The sequence below is a fragment of the Mauremys mutica genome, chromosome 7, assembly GCF_020497125.1.
Source record: "Mauremys mutica isolate MM-2020 ecotype Southern chromosome 7, ASM2049712v1, whole genome shotgun sequence".
Lineage (NCBI taxonomy): Eukaryota > Metazoa > Chordata > Testudines > Geoemydidae > Mauremys > Mauremys mutica.
The window spans coordinates 96,478,027-96,497,826 of NC_059078.1; the positions used below are offsets into that span (position 1 = coordinate 96,478,027).

Below are 19,800 nucleotides of genomic sequence, written 5' to 3' on the forward strand. Positions count from 1 at the left end.
AGCATTCCCATTCAAAGAAGATTAAGTACATTTCATAACCCCTCCATTTCTTCTCAGGCTAAATCTTCATTACTTTTCCTTCCCCAGTCGTGCCTTGGCCATATCTGATTACTTCGCTGTGCATTTGGTCATAAGTCATGACTCTTTTTTCTTGAGTAATCAGAGTTTCTCCTGTTTTAAGAAAAAAATACACAACCCATAATGAATTAGATTGGGAAATGTAACAGCATCCCCTACAGGGCCTGATCCAACTCCCATTTAAATAAACTGAAAGCCTCCTGTTTACCTTGATGGGAACTGGATTAGGCTTTTAAAGAATTAGAGCTCTTTCCCAGAAGTTCAGCACAAAACTTGAGGCTCAAGGAAGTGGGTGGCTAAGGTCACCTTTGTGCTTGCCCAATTCCAGGCTTCTATGAGGGCTAAAAAGGCCCTTAGCATAATTTGGACAACCCTAAGGTACAGCAGCCCAAAAACTAATGAAGCAGCATCTGCTAAAGCCCTCCCCTGGCCTGCCCCTCTACTCTCTGGCCATACACCAAGCCCCATAGCCTATGTCAGGACTTGTGGAGGGGCCTCATAAGATAACCTGTGGTTGTCCCGCTCAGTTCTTATGACAGGAGAGTTTCCCAGGCACAAAAGCTGAGTAAAGGGGCCATAGCAGGATGGAGAATCCGTCCCTTGATTTTGCAAAGTGACCTTTATCCACATAACTTCTGCAAAAATAACTTCACACCCAATATTTGTCGACAAAATGATGTCACATTTTATCTTAGCTGCAACATTGTCCCATTAATGATCAATGGAGCCAAATCCTGCTTCCTCCTCTGATGATGTAGAGAAACTCAACCCAGTGGAACTAATGCTGTTCTGCTATGGAAAAGGAAGCAGGGGGGTCATCAGTCTCTGCATATATCAGAGTTCTGTTCCATGGGGGCTTCCTGCACCCCAGCCTGCAGGGATTTGGGGGCTTGACCCTGCAAGATGCTGAGCTCTCTGGCCTTGATCCAGGAAAGCACTTAATCAGATGTGTAATTTCACTGAATTCAGAATCAAGTTCTTTTTGGAGAATGGTAGCGGATCTGTCACTACATAGATCCACCAATCATTCTGTCCCACAGGAAGAGTCTTTCCTCAGCCACTTGGACATTGTGTTGAGATCCAGGATTTGGCACTAATAAAAAAAATAAATAAATAAATAAAAAAAACATGAGTGCAACAGTAAGGCTGAAAATTAAAAACTGAAACAGCTGAGTATTTCTGAGTTTGGTTTGCATGACAGCCTAAACTCAACTCCCTCAGCATGCCATAGGCATAGTGGTATCTTTGGGCCTGAGCACAGCCCTTTTTCATGACTACTCCTACTGAAATCATTGGGATTATTCACATCAGCACAGGCTGCAGGAGCAGGCCTTTAACAGTCAATCATTTCAGCACATGAAACCCACATGAACCCACCCTAGCAAACAGGAAATAAACAAAAGGAGGCAATTCCTGAAGACCAACAAAGGATAACACAAGAAAAGCAATTTTACAGTGGAATATAATGCAGAAATAGATTTCAAGCAAGTTTATTTCCATTGTTAGTTAAAATGAGAAGACATAAGCAATTAATTGTAAAAACTAACCAGATAATCATATCCAAGGTCAAAACTAGATATGGAGGAATGAAATAATCAAAAATAGGTTAAGTTTCGTTTATTTATATATTTATATATATATATATTTAAATAAAAATAATATTCAGGGTCTGCTTTAGTTGAATTCACATGCCTAAGGAAGTTTTCTATTTGTTTTCTGCTTATATATTGCATACATCTGAAATGAATACAACTTGTAGGACCAAATATTTGCCCTCAGAGATGCACACTCACTGAAGTCAATAGGAGTGACTTCAGACATTGCTGGTTCTGTTGATCCTTATTTGTGGATATGGTGGGTGAGAGTGAGAGAGAGAGAGAAAAAATTTGGAGCAAGTTATATATACTCTGTGTGAAACAGAAAATCTGGAGTAACAAAGATACTGTAGATTGACTCTCCTAATTCTAAATTTGATTTTATAGTTAAAAGTTATCGGTACTTTCATAGTGTTTGCTATATTGAATGCCTGTTTATAGCAGTTTTTAAAAAGAGAAATCTAAATCAATGTCTGTATATGAAACATTCCTGCAATCCATGCATAGCTGAAAAGAACTCCAATGGTTACTGAATAATGGGATCTGTCAATTCTATGTATACAATCAGTGATCCTTAAGTTCTCTCTCATGCTATTTGACTTCCACGACATGTTTAAAATCCTAAACTATCAGTGCAGATATCAGGGCCTCCCAGGTACATCCCTTAAGAGGGGCCACAAAGAGCTTGTGTAGACCCTAGAGAATCAATCCCAACCATACAAGACAAATCAAATCATCGGGGTAAATTCATGCTAAGGTAAGATTCTACAGAAAATTCCCAAATCTCTTAATAGATTACTAAACCATAGTGACTCTGCCAGGCTTCCATTAAGCATGCTTTAACTAATCAGTCTTCACTAACAAAATCTTGTCTCTAGTGGAGGCAAATCAATCTATTTATCATAGGTAGGTGTGTAGTTATTATCACTGTAGTATTTACATGCTTTCTAGGAAAGAACAATTGTTCCCTTGTATGTATCCAGCTCTATATTTCTACATAGTGTCCAATCACTGTAGAGACTTGGGATAATTCACGTGATTGGAATATTGTTATAGAAGGGTACAGCTTGTTCAGGAAGGACAGACAGGAAAAAAAAGGAGGAAGTGTTGGCTTGTATATCAAAGACATATAAACTTGCACTGAAACAAAAGTGGGAGGCAGACCTGTTGAAAGTGTCTGGGTAAGGATAAAAGGCATAAAAACAAGATTGATGTCATGGTAGGGGTCTACTATAGATCACCTAGCCAGGAAGAAGAGGTGGATAAGGCTTTTTTTTTTTAAACAACTAAAACAAAATCATTGGCCTGGTCTACACTACAAGTTTATTTCAAATTTAGCAGCGTTAAACCGAATTAATGCTGCACCCATCCATACAACGAAGCCCTTTATTTCAATATAAAGGGCTCTTAATACCGATATCTGTACTCCTCCCTGATGAGGGGAGTAGTGCTGAAATCGGTATTGCCATTTCGGATTAGGGTTAGTGTGGCCGCAATTCGACGGTATTGGCCTCCGGGAGCTATCCCACAGTGCACCATTGTGACCACTCTGGACAGCAATCTGAACTCGGATGCACTGGCCAGGTAGACAGGAAAAGCCCCATGAACTTTTGAATTTCATTTCCTGTTTGCCCAGCATGGAGCGCTGATCAGCACAGGTGACCATGCAGTCCCAGAATCAAAAAAGAGCTCCAGCATGGACCGTACGGGAGATACTGAATCTGATCTCTGTATGGGGAGCTGAATCTGTTCTATCAGAACTCCGTTCCAACAGGCGAAATGTCAAAACTTTTGAAAAAATCTCCAAGGCTATGAGGGACAGAAGCCACAACAGGGACTCAACACAGTGCTGCATGAAACTTAGGGAGCTGAGACAAGAGCCATGTAAAGCCATCTATGTAAAGCCAAAGAATGAAATGGACGCTCACAGAGGGAGGGGCGACTGACGACTGTAGCTATCCCACAGTTCCCGTACTCTCTGAAAACCATTTGAATTCTTGGCTGAGCTCCCAAAGCCTAAAGGGTCAAAAACATTGTCGCAGGTGGTTCAGGGTATATGTCGTCAGCCCCTCCTCCCCCTCCCCATGAAACCAAAGGGGAAAAAATCGTTTCTCACCTTTTTTCAATGTCACCGTATGTCTACTGAATGCTGCTGGCAGATGCGGTGCTGCAGCGCTACACAGCAGCATCCCCTTCTCTTCCCTTGCCTTGCGGACGGCAGATGGTGCAGTATGACTGATATCCGTCATCGTCGTCCTGTGAGTGCTCCTGGCTGGCCTCGGTGAGGTCGGCCGGGGGCGCCTGGGCAAAAATGGGAATGACTCTCGGTCATTCTCTACTTTAAGTTTTGTCTCCTGGAGATTCAACTCCTGCCTGGAATATCATAGCAGCTGGAGGCTGCCCTCCTCTCCCCTCTTTGATCTCTGCTTGCAGAGGCAATAAAGTCAGTGTTGTTTCTTATTCATGCATTCTTTATTACTTCATCACACAAATGGGGAGATAACTGCCACGGTAGCCCAGGAGGGGTGGGGGAGAAGGGAAGCAATGGGTGGCGTTGTTGCAGGGGCACCCCCTAGAATGGCATGCAGCTCATCATTTCTGTGGGATGTCTGGGGCTCTGACCCAGAGTGGCCATTTGCCTTTCTGGTTCTTTAGTAGGCTTGCCTGATATTCTAGGCAGGACTGACTCTCCCTTTAGACAAAACTTAAAGAAGAGAATGACCTGGGGAGTCATTCCCATTTTTGTCCATATGCCCCCAGCCAATCTCACTGAGGCCGGCCAGGAGCACCCATGACAGCAGCAGACAGTACAGCATGACTGGTAACCGTCATTGTCAACTTGCAAAGCAGCAGACAGTACAGTAGAGCTGGTAATTGTCTTTGCTAACTTGCAAAAGGCAAGCGGATGCTGCTATGTAGCAGTGCAGTACTGCATCTGTTAGCAACATCCAGTAGACATACGGTGACAGTGAAAAAAGGCTGAACGGGCTCCATGGTTGCCGTTGCTATGGTGTCTGCCCGGGCAATCCAGGGAAAAGGGCACGAAATGATTGTCTGCCATTGCTTTCACGGAGGGAGGATTGTCTGACGACATTTACCCAGAATCACCCACGACACTGTTTTTGCCCCATCATGCATTGGTATCTCAACCCAGAATTCCAATGGGCGGGGAGACTGCGGGAACTATGGGATGCTCCGGAAATCGATGCTAGCCTCGGTACATGGACGCACACCATCGAATTAATGTGCTTAGTGTGGCCACGTGCACTCAACTTTATACAATCTGTTTCCAAAAATCGTTTTCTGTAAAATCGGAATAATACCATAGTGTAGACGTACCCATCCAAAGCACAGGACTTGGTGGTGATGGGGGACTTCCACTACCCAGACATCTGTTGAAAAGATAATACAGTAGAGAAGAGATTATCCAACAAGTTCTTGGAATGCATTCAAGATAACTTTTTATTGAAGAAGGTGGAGAAAGAACCAAGAGGAAAGGCTGTTCTATGTTTGATTCTGACAGATAAGGAGGACCTGGTTGAGAATTTGAAAATGAAAGTGATCATGAAAGATAAGAGTTCATAATTCTAAGGAATGGTAGGAGGGAAAACAGCAGAAAAAAGACAATGGACTTCAAGAAGGTAAACTTTAGCAAACTCAGAGAACTGGTAGGGAAGATCTTTGGGAAGCAAGTCTAAGGGAAAAAAGAGGTCAGGAGAATTGGCAGTTTTTTAAAGAGACATTATTAAGGACACAAGAGCAAACTACCCCAGTGCAGAGGAAAGATAGGAAGTATGGTTAGAGACTGCCATGGCTTATCCAGGGGATCTTCAATGATGTGAAACAAAAAAAGTTCTACAAAAAGTGGAAACTAGGTCAAATTCGGAAGGATGACTATATTTTAAAACAATAAACATAAGCATATAGGGACAAAATTAGAAAGGCCAAGGAACAACATGAGACTAAACTAGCTAGAGGCATAAAGGTAACAAGAAAACATTTGACAAATACATTAGATGCAAGAGGAAGACCAAGGACAAGGTAGGCCCATTACTCAATTATGTGGGAAAGACAACAACAGAAAATGCTGCAATGTCAGAAGTTTTAAATGCCTTTTTTTGTTTCAGTTTTTGCCAAAAAGGTTAGTAGTGATCAGATAACTAACATAGGGAACATAAGTGTAAATGGGGTAGGATCTGAGGCTAAAATAGGAAAAGAAGAAGGTAAGAATTACTTAGACAAGTTAGATGTCTTCAAGTCGGCAGGGCCTGACAAAATATATCCTAGAATACTTAAGGAACTGTCTGAAGAGCTCTCTGAGCTATTAGCAATTATCTTTGAGAAGTCATGGAGGACATGAGAGATCCCAGAAGACTGGAAAAGGGCCTATCAAAAAATGGGGAATAGGATAACGCAGGGATTTATAGCTCAGTATAATTAACTTTGATACCTGGAAAGATAATGGAGCAAATATTCAATCAATCAATTTGTAAGCACCTAGAAGATAATAAGGTGAACATGGATTTGTCAAGAACAAATCATGTCAAACCAAATGAATATCCTTCTTTACAGGGTAACAAGCCTTGTGGTTAAGGGGGAAGCAGGTGTGATATATTGACTTTAGTAAAGCTTTGGATAACGTCAATTGTGACCTCATAAACAAACTAGGGAAATATAGCCTAGACCAGTGTTTTTCAACCTTTTTGATACCAGGGACTAGCTTGCTGCCTTTCTAAACTGTGTCAAGGAGATCTCAGGGAATGGTGCTGGCCCACAGACTAGTTATTGAGAACCACTGGTCTAGATATACCTGCTCTAAAGTGGGTGCACAGCTGGTTGGAAAACTGTGGTTCACAGTCAAGTTGGAAGGGTATATTGACTGGGGCCCTGCAAAGATCTGTCCTGGGTCTATTTAATGTCTTTGTAAATTATTAGATAATGGCTTAGAGAGCACACTAATAAAGTGCATGGACAATACCATGCTGGGAGCAGTTGAAGGACAGGATTAGAATTCAAAATTATTTTGACAAACTGGAGAAATAGTCTGGAGAAATTCTATGAAATAGTATGAAATTCAATAAGGACAAATACAAATTACTGCACTTAGGAAGGAATCCTCAATGGCACAAATGGGAAATGACTGCCTAGGAAGCATTACTGCAGAAAAGGATCTGGGAGTGCTAGTGGATCACAAACTAAATAAGAGTCAGCAATGTAATACTGTTGCAAAAAACCCAAACCTCATTCTGGGGTGTATTTGGAGTATAGTAAGCAAGACACAAGAAGTAATTCTTCCACTCTACTCAGCACTGATAAGGGCGCCACTGGAGTATTGTTTCCAATTCTGAGCACCACATGTCAGGAAAGATGTGGACAAATTGGAGAAAGTCCAGAGGACAGCAACAAAAATGATTAAAGGTAGGGTGACCAGATGTCCCGATTGTATAGAGACAGTCCCAATTTTGGGGTCTTTTTCTTATCTACGTTCCTATTACCCCCCATCCTCTGTCCCGATTTTTCACGTTTGCTGTCTGGTCACCCTAATTAAAGGTCTAGAACACCTGACCTAAGAGGAAAGACTGAAAAAATGGGTGATTTTAGTTTGGAGAAGAGAAGACTAATTGAGGGACATAAAGAGAAGGGTGATAATTGTTATTAACCACTGAGGACAGGACAAGTTATAATGGGCTTAAATTGCAACAAAGGAGATTTAGATTAGACATTAGGAAAAACTTCCTAACAACAAGGGTAGTTAAACAGTGAAATAAGTTAGTTAGGGAGGTTGTGGAGTCTCCATCATTAGAGATTTTTAGGCAAATACTTGTCAGAAGTGGTCTAGATAATACTTAATCCTGACTCAGTGCAGGACTAGATGATCTATCGAGGTCCCTTCCATTCCTACCTTTCTATGATCTCTATTTCCTTGCCATGTTCTATAAGGCTGAGATACCACAAAATAACTTTTTTCCATAGTATGTGTATGAAGCATATGTTTGTTCTCATTTTGTATGTATTTTTCTTGTGACTGAATGATCCCTATTACTGTATGTAAGTCCTCTTTTAAAATGCTGCTTGGCTCCATTATACTACTACTGATACCTAGCTCTTAAAGAGCACTTTTCATCTGCAGATCCAAAGCTCTTTACAAAGGGGATCAGTACCATTATCCCCATTTTACAGACGGGGTTAAATTATTGTGTGTTTTAAGTTACTGAGTCTAGTCATTTGCAGTCTGTTAATTCATGACAGACTTTAATACTTCCACTCTTAGAAATAAGAGAACAACTTTGTTACAGTAGCTCTCTCTTTTATGTAGAAAGAAAAAGTTAAACATACTGTAAACACAATTTTCTGGAACGAACAAGACCACACATAAGGAAAGTCCACACATCTGCTGTATTAAAAAGAGAGAATTGTTGATCTTTTATTGACTGAGTAGCTCTAAAACTAAGAGCAAAATATTTATCCAGTCTGGTATGTCAATAGTTTATAACAATATACACCTCTACCTCGATATAACGCTGTCCTTGGAAGCCAAAAAATCTTATAGGTGAAACCGCATTATATCGAATTTGCTTTGATCCACTGGAGTACGCAGCCCCACTCCCCCGGAGCACTGCTTTACCGCATTATATCCAAATTTGTGTTATATCAGGTTGCGTTATATCAGGGTAGAGGTATAGTAGGTTTCCTCTCAGTGGGCTTTCTTTCTTCTGGAAACTTAGGCATTTCAATATGTATTTCTGCTTCCGGGATTATTTATTCAATTAGAACTATATATAAATCTATCATAAATGATAGACAATGATAATACTAATGAAAAAAGTCAGAGCTTCACTAAGTCTTAAAATGTTTCCTACATTGTCTATATATATCAGCATCCACAAGAAAGCAAATAATCAGACTGCCTTTTGTCTGGGGGTTGTGAATATGTGTCATGGGATTGCAAACACTCTGTACTTCCCATACTGCTCAAAGCGAAAGGGTCCAGGTTATTTGGGAGAGGGGCTGAAGGAGGTCCTGCTTTGAAAAAGGTTAACAGCTACTGGTCTACCATTATTAAGATATATAGAAAATGAACATTGAAAAAAATTATAAACAAATTTCAATACTGTGTTTGTACCAAACTCATGTGTGGCAATGACTATTTAGAGAAAAGAATCAAGATAACAGTAATAAAGATACTATTAGCATGTACTTCTTGTGCAAAGACCAATAGACAAAGAGAGATTTTCTTTTTAAAGAACAAGAAAAGAACCTAAGATCTACGGTGAGCTATGAACAGGATCTGCTGATAATTTTTTTCTGTGCTCTCCCTGAGAGAAGTTTATCTCTTGAGCAGTTTTTCCTGAAAAACAAGAAAAATCAAAAAGAAAGTTAAGGTGGTAGCTATGCACAAAATAATTGGCATCATTTTCAAGATTCCTTGGTATTCTTGTGTCCTGCATTTTAGAGTCTTAGGCCTGGTCTACACTAGGAGTTTATGTCGAATTTAGCAGTGTTAATTCGATTTAACCGTGTACCCGTCCACACCAGGAAGCTAATTAGTTCGACCTAGAGGGCTCTTTAGTTCGAATTCGGTACTCCACCCCGACGAGGGGAGTAGCGCTAAATTCGACATGGCTATGTTGAGTTAGCCTATGTGTGGACGGAAATCGACCTTAGTAGCTCCGGGAGCTATCCCACAGTGCACCACTGTGTTGACGCTCTGGACAGCAGTCCGAGCTCAGATGTTCTGATCAGCCATACAGGAAAAGCCCCGGGAAAATTTGAATTCCTTTTCCTGTCTGGCCAGTTTGAATCTCAGTTCCTAGTTGGACATCGGGGCAAGCTCAGCAGCACCGGCAGCGATGCAGAGCTCTCCAGCAGAGGGGTCCATGCAATCTCAGAGTAGAAAGAGGGCCCCAGCATGGACTGACCGGGAAGTCTTGGATCTGATCGCTGTGTGGGGCGATGAGTCTGTGCTTTCGGAGCTGCGCTCCAAAAAACGGAATGCAAAGACCTACGAGAAGGTCTCCAAAGCCATGGCACTCAGAGGATACAGCCGGGATGCAACACAGTGCCGCGTGAAAATCAAGGACCTGAGACAAGGCTACCAAAAAATCAAAGCGGCAAACGGACGCTCCGGAGCCCAGCCCCAGACATGCCGCTTCTACGAGGCACTGCATGCCATTCTCGGTGGGTCTGCCACCACTGCCCCACCAGTGACCGTGGACTCTGAGGATGGGATAGTGTCGAGGGGCAGTTTCTCGGCGATGTTCGCCGATGGGGAAGATGAGGAAGGGTTTGTGGAGGACGAGGCAGGCGACAGCGTTTACAATACTGCTTTCCCCGACAGCCAGGATCTCTTCATCACCCTCACAGAGATCCCCTACCAACCCTCCCCGGCCGTTAACCCGGACTCTGAATCAGGGGAAGGATCAGTCGGTAAGTGCTATAAACATTTATTTTTTTAAAATCAGGAATAAAAACTATACGAAAAGAAGGTCAATACATATAGCGATTGAATAGAAATCCTCCTGGGACACTTCCACGAAGCTCTCGTACAGGTACTCGAAAAGACTACGGAGGAGGTTCCTGGGGAGAGGTGCCTTATTGGGTGCTCCGTGGAAGCACACTCTTCCGCACCAGGCCATCCTGAGGTACAGTGGGAGCATTGCCTCCACCAGCATGGCAGCATAGGGCCCTGGTCTGTGCAGCATGCGCTCTCTGTCTGTCCTAGTGACCCACCTCAGGGTGATCTCGCTCGGCGACTGCTGCATCTAATTAGGGGAATTAATGTAATGTTACTATTGTGAATGCTTGACTTTTCCTTTGCATAACAATGACCGTCGTTTAACAGCCACGTGGTGGAGGCTGCAGAGGGAAAGCATACAGGGATCTTTCACAGGGACAGCTGCGAGGGGCTGGAACAGGGTCAGACTTTATGCTTTCCAGATTGCCTGCAGCAGGAGGCCACTGCTATCCATTAACTTTTAAGCAGCCTAAAGTTTACGGCTTACCAGGCCTGGCTGCTACACGGATTCTGCTGTCCTGCCCCGCTTGTCCGATCTCCAGTGCAAGACCCCAGGCAATGAAAGCGAATGCCGAAAATTCGAACTTGTCCTGAGAGCACATGAGATAGGTGCCCTGTATGGTCTTGTTCACAGAAACTGAGTAGACTGTGTTCAGTGTTCGCAAACATGTATCTTTGCAAGGAAATCACTTCCTTTTTCCCATCACACAGCTGCGGCTGTTTCCCGAACTGCCCCGGCATCCCCCTCACAGAGGCTGGCGCAGATTAGGCAGCGAAAGAAAAAGACTCGGGACGAGATGTTCGCTGAACTGATGGCCTGCTCCAGAGCCGAGGCGGCCCAGCAGAGCCATTGGAGGGAGACCCTCTCTCAGCAGCAGCGCTCACACAGCGAATGGGAGGATAGGTGGCAGCAGGAAGACCAGCAGGCGACTCAAACGCTGCTTGGACTAATGAGGGAGCAAACGGACACGCTCCGGCACCTTGTGGATGTTCTGCAGGACCGCAGGCAGGAGCAGAGAGCCCCCCTGAACTGTATCTGCAACCGCCCTCCCCCGCCACAAAGTCCTGTCCCCCCCTCACCCAAAATCACAAGAAGGAGAGGCGCTAGGGGCCGTGAAAACTGTCACTCCACCCCAGCAGAGCGCTCATGTACCAAACAGCTCTCATTCCCTAAAGTATGAGAATTGCTTCCCTTCCTGGCTCACCCGATCCAAAATCCCAGTTTCATCCCCCAACTGTGTAGTTGAGTATTAAAAATAGTTTGCTGTTCATTACTGTTTCCGTCATGTTTCTTTGCAGAAGACTTTGTGTGATGGGGAGATAGGGGTTTGTTAATTGCATAGGACAGCCACCATTACCAGGGTACAGACATGGGGGCAGGATCAACAGCAGGTCACACACAGAGTGCAGTCACTAGGCACCCGGGTCACTCTGGGAGGTGTCTGCTGCCCGAGGTCAGTCTGTGAGGTGTATGCTGCCCCAGGGTCCGAGCGCCTGGCATCCACAAATGGCAAGGCAGGCTGCCCTTACCATGCCCTTCCACCCTAGCCATGAACCTCTCCGATGCCCTGAGCCCCAGCCAGAGCCATCATCCCCCTACACCTACTCACCCTTCCCACACACCCCTCACCCCTTCCTGCACACCTTCCTGTAACCGTCCTCCCCCAGAGACCGCTGTAGGAGCAGGAGCCTGTCAGTCCTCGAGTGTAGAAGCGGTCTGTACATGACTGCACACCGTACCCACCACAGTCTGCGTCCCTGTTTGAACCCTTTAATGTGAATTCGTTAGTAAAGAAAACTTTGTTAATTAAAAATGTTCCAATAACTTTATTTTTAAACGTCTGTTGGAAGGGGGGAAACCTGGTGAACGGGGTATGTAACCGCTGAAAAAAGTCAATAGTAACTGAAACAGGGGCAGGTTCAGCTTCTCTGTAAAGAGACTGGACAGTCATAGGTTACCCTGCTCTCTGAGGAACCTAGCTGTCAAAGCCTCCCGGATGCACAGCGCTTCCCGCTGGGCTCTCCTAATCGCACGGCTGTCTGGCTGAGCGTAATCAGCAGCCAGGCGATTTGCCTCAACTTCCCATCCCGTCATAAAGGTCTCCCCCTTGCTCTCACAGAGATTGTGGAGCACACAGCAAGCTGCAATAACAACGGGGATATTGGTTTCGCTGAGATCCGAGCGAGTCAGTAAGCTCCTCCATCTCCCCTTGAGACGTCCGAAAGCACACTCCACCACCATTCTGCACTTGCTCAGCCGGTAGTTGAAGAGCTCCTTGTCACTGTCCAGGGCGCCTGTATAGGGCTTCATGAGCCAGGGCATTAGCGGGTAGGCTGGGTCCCCGAGGATCACTGTAGGCATCTCCACATCCCCAACAGTTATTTTGTGGTCCGGGAAGAAACTACCTTCCTGCAGGCGTCTAAACAGACAAGAGTTCCTGAAAACACGTGCGTCATGAACCTTGCCCGGCCACCCGACGTAGATGTTGGTAAAACATCCCCTATGGTCCATCAGTGCTTGCAGCACCATTGAAAAGTAGCCCTTTCGGTTAATATACTGGCTGGCCTGGTGGGCCGGTCCCAGGATAGGGATGTGAGTGCCATCTATAGCCCCACCGCAGTTTGGGAATCCCATCGCGGCGAAGCCATCTATGACGACCTGGACGTTTCCTAGGGTCACTACCTTTGAGAGCAGTAGGTCAACGATTGCGTGGGCTACTTGCATCACAGCAACCCCCACGGTAGATTTGCCCACACCAAAGTGGTTCGCTACTGACCGGTAGCTGTCTGGCGTTGCAAGTTTCCAGAGGGCTATGGCCACTCGCTTCTGCACACTCAGGGCTGCTCGCATCCGGGTGTCCTGGCGCTTCAGGGCAGGGGACAGCAAGTCACACAGTTCAAGGAAAGTGCCCTTATGCATCCTGAAGTTTCGCAGCCACTGTGATTCATCCCAGACCTGCAGCACTCTGCGGTCCCACTAGTCCGTGCTTGTTTCCCGGGCCCAGAATCGCCGTCCCACAGCATGAACGTGACCCATTGCCACCATGATCTCCGCGGCGCGGGGTCCCGTGCTTTGTGAGAGGTCTGTGCCACTCTCACACTTCATGTCCTCACCGCGCTGCCGGAGCCTCCTCGCCCGATTTCTCAGCAGCTGACTGTGGAAGAGGTGGACGATAAGGTGCGAGGAGTTGACAACGGCCATAAGTGCAGCGATGATCGCAGCGGGCTCCATGCTCGCAGTGCTGTGGCGTCCGCGCTGTCACTGACCATAAAAGTGCGCTAACAGATTTCCCGCCGGCGCTTTCAGGGAGGGAGGGCGGGAGTGACGGTTGAATGACGACAGTTACCCAAAACCACCCTCGACACATTTTTCCCCCAGCAGGCATTAGGGGCTCTACCCAGCATTCCAATGGGAAGCGGGGACTGCGGGAACTGTGGGATAGCTGCCCAGAATGCACCGCTTCCAATGTCGACGCTTGCCCCGTTAGTGTGGACTCACAAAGTCGAATTAGTGTCCTTAGTGTGGATACACAAATTCGACTTCATAAGGTCGAATCCACAAATTCGACCTAAGTTAAATCGAACTACTCTTGTAGTGTAGACATACCCTTAGTTGAACTATCCCTAAATTTACCTCAACAGTACTCTAGAGATGCTATGTTGAATAGTAAAAATAGTACAATGTTCTTTTATATATACTGGATGCTTGTTATATACCACAAAGCTAGAACATGAAAAGGGAGAAAAATGATAAAACTTTGCAGTATAAATTTACTCATAAACACCCTTAACTCAATAACTGTCTGCAGTACATTTATTTCAGATTATTTGGCACATCTATGCCTCTGTGTGGTTTTGGATAATAAAATAATATCTGGATAGGAAGAGAAAATGAGAAATTATTTTTATTTTGATCAAATGACTATAAAATGATAGATTGATACCTGGCTTTAAACTGGTATTGGTATTGGATAATAAAATAATATCTGGATAGGAAGAGAAAATGAGGAATTATTTTTATTTTGATCAAATTACTATAAAATGATAGATTGATACCTGGCTTTAAACTTTTAAAAATAACTTGGAAAAAAAACAGATTATAATTATTTCATTTCAAAGGAGGGGTTGGCAACTTTTCAGAAGTGGTGTGCCGAGTCTTCATTTATTCACTCTCATTTAAGGTTTCGTGTGCCAGTAATACATTTTAACATTTTTGAAGATCTCTTTCTATAAGTCTATAATATATAACTAAACTATTGTTGTATGTAAAGTAAATAAGGTTTTTAAAATGTTTAAGAAGCTTCATTTAAAATTAAATTAAAATGCAGAGCCCCCTGGACTGGTGGCCAGGACCCGGGCAGTGTGAGTGCCATTGAAAATCAGCTTGCGTGCCGCCTTCGGCATGCATGCCATAGGTTGCCTACCTCTGTTTCAAAGGCTCAACAACAGATCTCCACTTTTTGCTATTAATTGAATCCATCAGTTAACCAGAAGAGTGGTTAAACAAATAGATCTTATATTGTGCTCTTACACTCAGCAAACCCAGGTTCTGGTGGGCTGCTGGAGGTGGGAGAAAATCCAAACAAGTGGGATCTTGGTGCTTCCCAGTTGGCCCTGGCTCAGGTGGGGGTGGTCCTGGCTACTTAATGATCCCTAGTTATTGCTAGAGCACTCTAGTTGTTGTTCCAAGTCTTTGGCCACGAGGGACTGTGCCCAAGGCTCAATGTCTGGCTGGGTTTCTGGGGCTAGAGCTACACCGCAATGTAAACCCAGGGTTAGTAGAACTTGAGTTAGCAGAGTCTGGGTTTGTAAACCTAGGGCTTGAGTGTCTATGCACATTTGTAACCCTGGATTAGGAATTGTTGAATCCGGGGTCCCACCCTGAGTCTCCAGTGTCTACACTGCATTATGTGGGCCCGACTCCAATCAGCCATATCCCAGACTTCCTAGCACCCTCCCAAAATGTGGCTGCTGTAGCCCAGTTTGCAGTGCAGTGTGGGAAAACTTGATGGTTCACCAAACTTGCTTGTCCAGAAGACAGAGAAAATCAGCCTGTGGATGTGTAGGGCAGTTGTGGAGACTCCCAGAGCACGAGTCCAGTGGGGCTGAATCCAAAGAGCAAAGCCATAGTGCTTGATCCCTGGTACCTGGCTTGACTGAGGCTCGGACCCTCCACCCCATGGGCAGGGGTGGCTCTAGCCATTTTGCCGCCCCAAGCACGGCGGCACGCCGTGGGGGGGCGCTCTGCCAGTCGCCGGTCCCGCGGCTCCGGTGGACCTCCCGCAGACGTGCCTGCAGATGCTCCACCAAAGCCACAGGACCAGCGGACCCTCCACAGGGACGCCTGCGGGAGGTCCACCAGAGCCGCCTGCCGCCCTCCCGGCGACTGGCAGAGCGCCCCCGGGGGCATGCCGCCCCAAGCACGCGCTTGGCGTGCTGGGGCCTGGAGCTGCCCCTGCCCATGGGATCCTGGGCCCGAGCCAGAGTTAGCACAATTTGTGTGTAGATGGAAGGGGGGTCAGGCTTGAGCCTGAGTTTGAACTCTGGGCTTATATTGCAGTGTAGACATACCCTGTGAGTCCTGAGAAAGTCTAACCATAGAGATCCTGCACAGAGCAGCCCTAATCATAGAGATGCAACCTAGAGTGACTCCCCTGCTTTCCAAATCAGGATGTACAAGCCCCTGTCCAGTAGGCAGGAGCCATGGAGAATGAAGGAGACTGAACAGTTCTGGGAGCAAGCAATTCAGAATTTGTTGCTGGATACAAGAATACATTAATTGCCTATGTACCTGGGCTCTGGTAATGGGACCTGGAAAACCTGAACCTCAGACAGAATTCCATATCATGTAGTTCCTGCACACATTCTTGCAAGGAAAACTCATTTGGTGGAATGCACATGAAAAGTAAACACAAGAGTGGTTTCCAAACAAAGCATTTTCACTTTCAAATGTAAGTAAATATTTGTGGATAATGATTCCCATTATTTATACAACTTTAGTGTTAACTAAACAGAAACTAGGCTAATATGTTGCCTCAACAGGCACTGAAGAGATATCTAAGTTGTTAATTAAGGATATCATTTCCTCTGGGATTTTTGGAACCTTGTGTTTTACTAGACATCTTTGGCTTTTTCACGAAGCTAGTTAGTTAAAAGCAGTAAAGATAGTGAGAGAGCATTCTCGGGAGAAGGAAAGCATATCTTTGTTTCAGCCATAATCTTAGCCAAATTCCAAAGCCACGGACCACATTCTACTCTGTTACACTAGATACCTCTGGTGTAAAAGAGGGCAGAATTTGGCCCCACTTTTCGTTACAGCCAGAGATTATATATTTTTAACTAGGAAGGAATTCTGGAGCCTTAGGAATGTGAATATAAATGTGGGGAAGAGAATATTCCAGGAAATACAGGGAAGCGAATGAGCTTTCTAAGAAGAAATATTTGATCTTGGTACCACAAGGAGTAAACGGATGCTATTTGGAACTTCTCCAGCCAAATAACTCCTGTTGCTGCATAGCTGGTTCAATAGTATGGGTATTGGTAAGAGACAAGTATATCCTATAGTGGGAGTGTTTACATTAGGAACATTTAAAAATCTTTCCTACCTAATGGGAACATCCCCATTGTAGGTTACACTTTTGTTCTTCCAAGTTGCAGATGTGTACATCTACCATTTGTTCAGCTAAAATATGCTGTCAGTGGCAATATATATACTCCTCAGCTGTGGAGCAAGGGCTATATGCAACTACTAATGGCAGACCTCAACCCTTTTGAGATGGAATGCATGGGCCTGCTTGATAAAGTGGCCACACTTCTCTGTAGAGATACCGACTGAGTGCTTAGGTGGGTGAAAGGGCTCCTTCTGTGCTTTTCTCCTCTCCAGCCTATGCTGCTCAGTGGTCCAGAGGACAAGATTGAACCTTTAGTTCAATATTTCTCTTTAGTATCAAATATAAAAATATTTTGTAAAGATTCCAAAACACCAACAAAATAAGCTTTTTACTTGGTATTTCAGAAGTCTTTCAGCCTTTTTGATTAACAAGGAACTTTCTAAACACCTCCCAGATCCAGCAAGAATCCCCACACCTGAGGATCAGATTGCTGAAAAAACTTAAGCTGTAAGTCTCAGATGTGGGGACATAAAGCTGGATACTAAAGGTACCTGCAGCTCCCATTGACTTCAGTATATTGATTTAGGTACTTACCTTTAGGCATTCCCCAGTTAAAAATAAACTGGCCTTAAATTGTGTTAATCTTAGTTAAAACATATGTCTGGGCAGATGGGTGACCTTTGATGTCAAAATCATTTATTTAATGTTAGATATGAACATTTATTTATGGCAACACCAGCCCCAGTACCATTTATACATAACATGTCGACATTCTGGGTCAAATTCTGCTCTCAGCACCCGTGCAGCTCCATTCATTTAACCTGGAATGCAAATTAGATCAGTTCATGTCTCTGCCCTCAGCTTCATGGGGGTGCCCAGGTTGCCTCTAATTTTTTTTTTCCTGTGTGCAGAACAAAAATTACTAGAGCTTAAATTTAAAACCCAGGAGTCCAATCTCTCCCACCCCCATTTTCTCCCCCAGGCTATGCTGCTTCCCTTTCTATCCATCTAATTTGTCATTCACATATTTTTTTCATCTTCCTTCCTGTCCATTTACTAGCTGTCTTTCCTCATCTATTTCTCTTATAACTTACATTCCTTGTACGTTCCTTGCCCCCTTTTATTTCCCTCTTCCTCTCTCCATCCTGTATAACCTCCCTTAACTTTCTGTCTGTCTGTTTGAGAGAGAGATGTGATCCGTTTTAGGGTTTTGTACTAATGCTTATCACCACAGTAGAGACATCTCTCTCTTTCACTCACACACATACCACTGTCATTCACTACTTTCACTCTTTCCGTGGGAGGATGGGGAGCCTTGGGACCCCCTTACTTCAGACAGAAATGGAGTGGGAGCCCCTAAGCCCGTTCTTCCAGCAGGAAGCAGATGCCTCCTGGCAAATAAAGGTCTCTTGAATGGCTGAAATGTAACTGTGCATGAAGCCTGCCAGCAGGGTGCACAGCCATGCATGTGAGCAAGGTAGTGAGGGAATATTGGTGCACATCTATGTATCTGGTAAACATTAGCTATTGCCTGCAAGCTTGTGCACTTCCAGTGACTTTACAAACTCTATACAAGAAGACCGGGACAAATTCTGCATTGGTGTATGTCTCAAGTAACACCACTAAATTCATTTAAAGTTAGTTTAATGTGGTGAATGTTAGAGCAGAATTTAGCCCAGAATACATTTTGGCATTATAAGATAATAGAATGTATGAGATGACCTTATTGTAGTGATGGAGACTACTTTGTAATGAGTATGCTTTCTCCTCAGAAATTATCTTTTTCTAAAAAAAAAACTGGGAGTATTAAAACTGTGAAATAATAGAAAGGGTTTAATTGGCAATGATACAATATTAGCTATTCCTGAGATTTCTTTTACAAAAGCTCCAAGTTTTCCTTTCTTAAGCTTCAAATTTGCTAAATGTAGGAACACCAATTGGTGTAGTGGTTTCTAATATTCATTCATGTGAACACAAAGAGATCAGTAAGAAGAAGGGAATACTCCAGTGTTAGGTGACTGGGTCAGCAGATGGCAAAGGTGACCACTGTAGACAACTTTAAAATAGTTAACCTGGAAGAAGAGATCAAGATAAGAAATAGGTGCCAAATGGAACAGTCATCCAGCACAATGATAAGGAAAGGATTTGGTAGTTATCTTGGGTAAAACTGAACATCTATAGTCTAAGTGCACAGCTCTAATAAATAGAGCAAACTACATGTGTGTTAGCAAGGGACAGAAAGCAAAATGAACGATCTGACACCCTGAGACCATTACTGTACTGTAACTTGAGTATTACCTGGAATATTGTGCTCAGTACTGATCATCATTCCACAGAAAGTATATTATTGATAAAAGGCTTGATCCTGCTCCATGCAAGTCAGTTGGAATTTTGCCATTGATTTCAATGAGAGCAGGATGAAGCCCTTAGAGAGGCTGCTGCGCAGGGCAACAAATAGAACAAATCTCCGTTTTTAGGCAAGGTTGAATGCATTACTGAAAAAGAGATTTTGACAAAACTTAATAATTTAAAAAAAAAAGGTAATCATATGAGTAGTGACCAAAATATGATTTCTTAGGTATCAAGTTTTATATCTGATACAGAAGAATGGTTCACAAACTAGCAGATGAGCTCTAGAAAGTAGAAAACTGCGATAAATTCAGACAATTCACTACTGTTGCTGAGCAAAGAATATCAGGCCAACAGAACCCTAGATTTGAGTTTAAGTGTAAATTAGAGAAGATGGACTCAGCTGATAAAATCAGGAGAGTTAGATTAAGCAGGGTCAGGTAAGGGCCAGATTGCCTTTTCCTGGTCTTAAAATAGGTTATATACCAGTTTCATATGTTAAGTTAGAGATGTGGGGGCAAGATCCTCAGTTGGCATAAATCAACATACCACTGAACCTTCACCAAATTAAACCAGCAGATGATCTGGTCCATATAATCAATGTGTATTTTTTCACAGCGATAAATACTGTTTCATTGGAAGGTGTACAAAA

General features: G+C 44.0%; 1 protein-coding gene across 1 annotated transcript in view; it reads right to left on the reverse strand.

The window, feature by feature from the left end:
- Window positions 1-1,149: 1,149 nt before the first annotated feature.
- The window catches only part of HTR7 (5-hydroxytryptamine receptor 7), a 69,123-nt gene continuing 50,472 nt past the window's right edge, over window positions 1,150-19,800 (reverse strand). The window contains exon 3 of the mRNA XM_045024784.1: window positions 1,150-1,171. The gene's annotated coding sequence lies outside the window, so the exon portion shown is untranslated. The remainder of the gene's footprint in view (window positions 1,172-19,800) is intronic.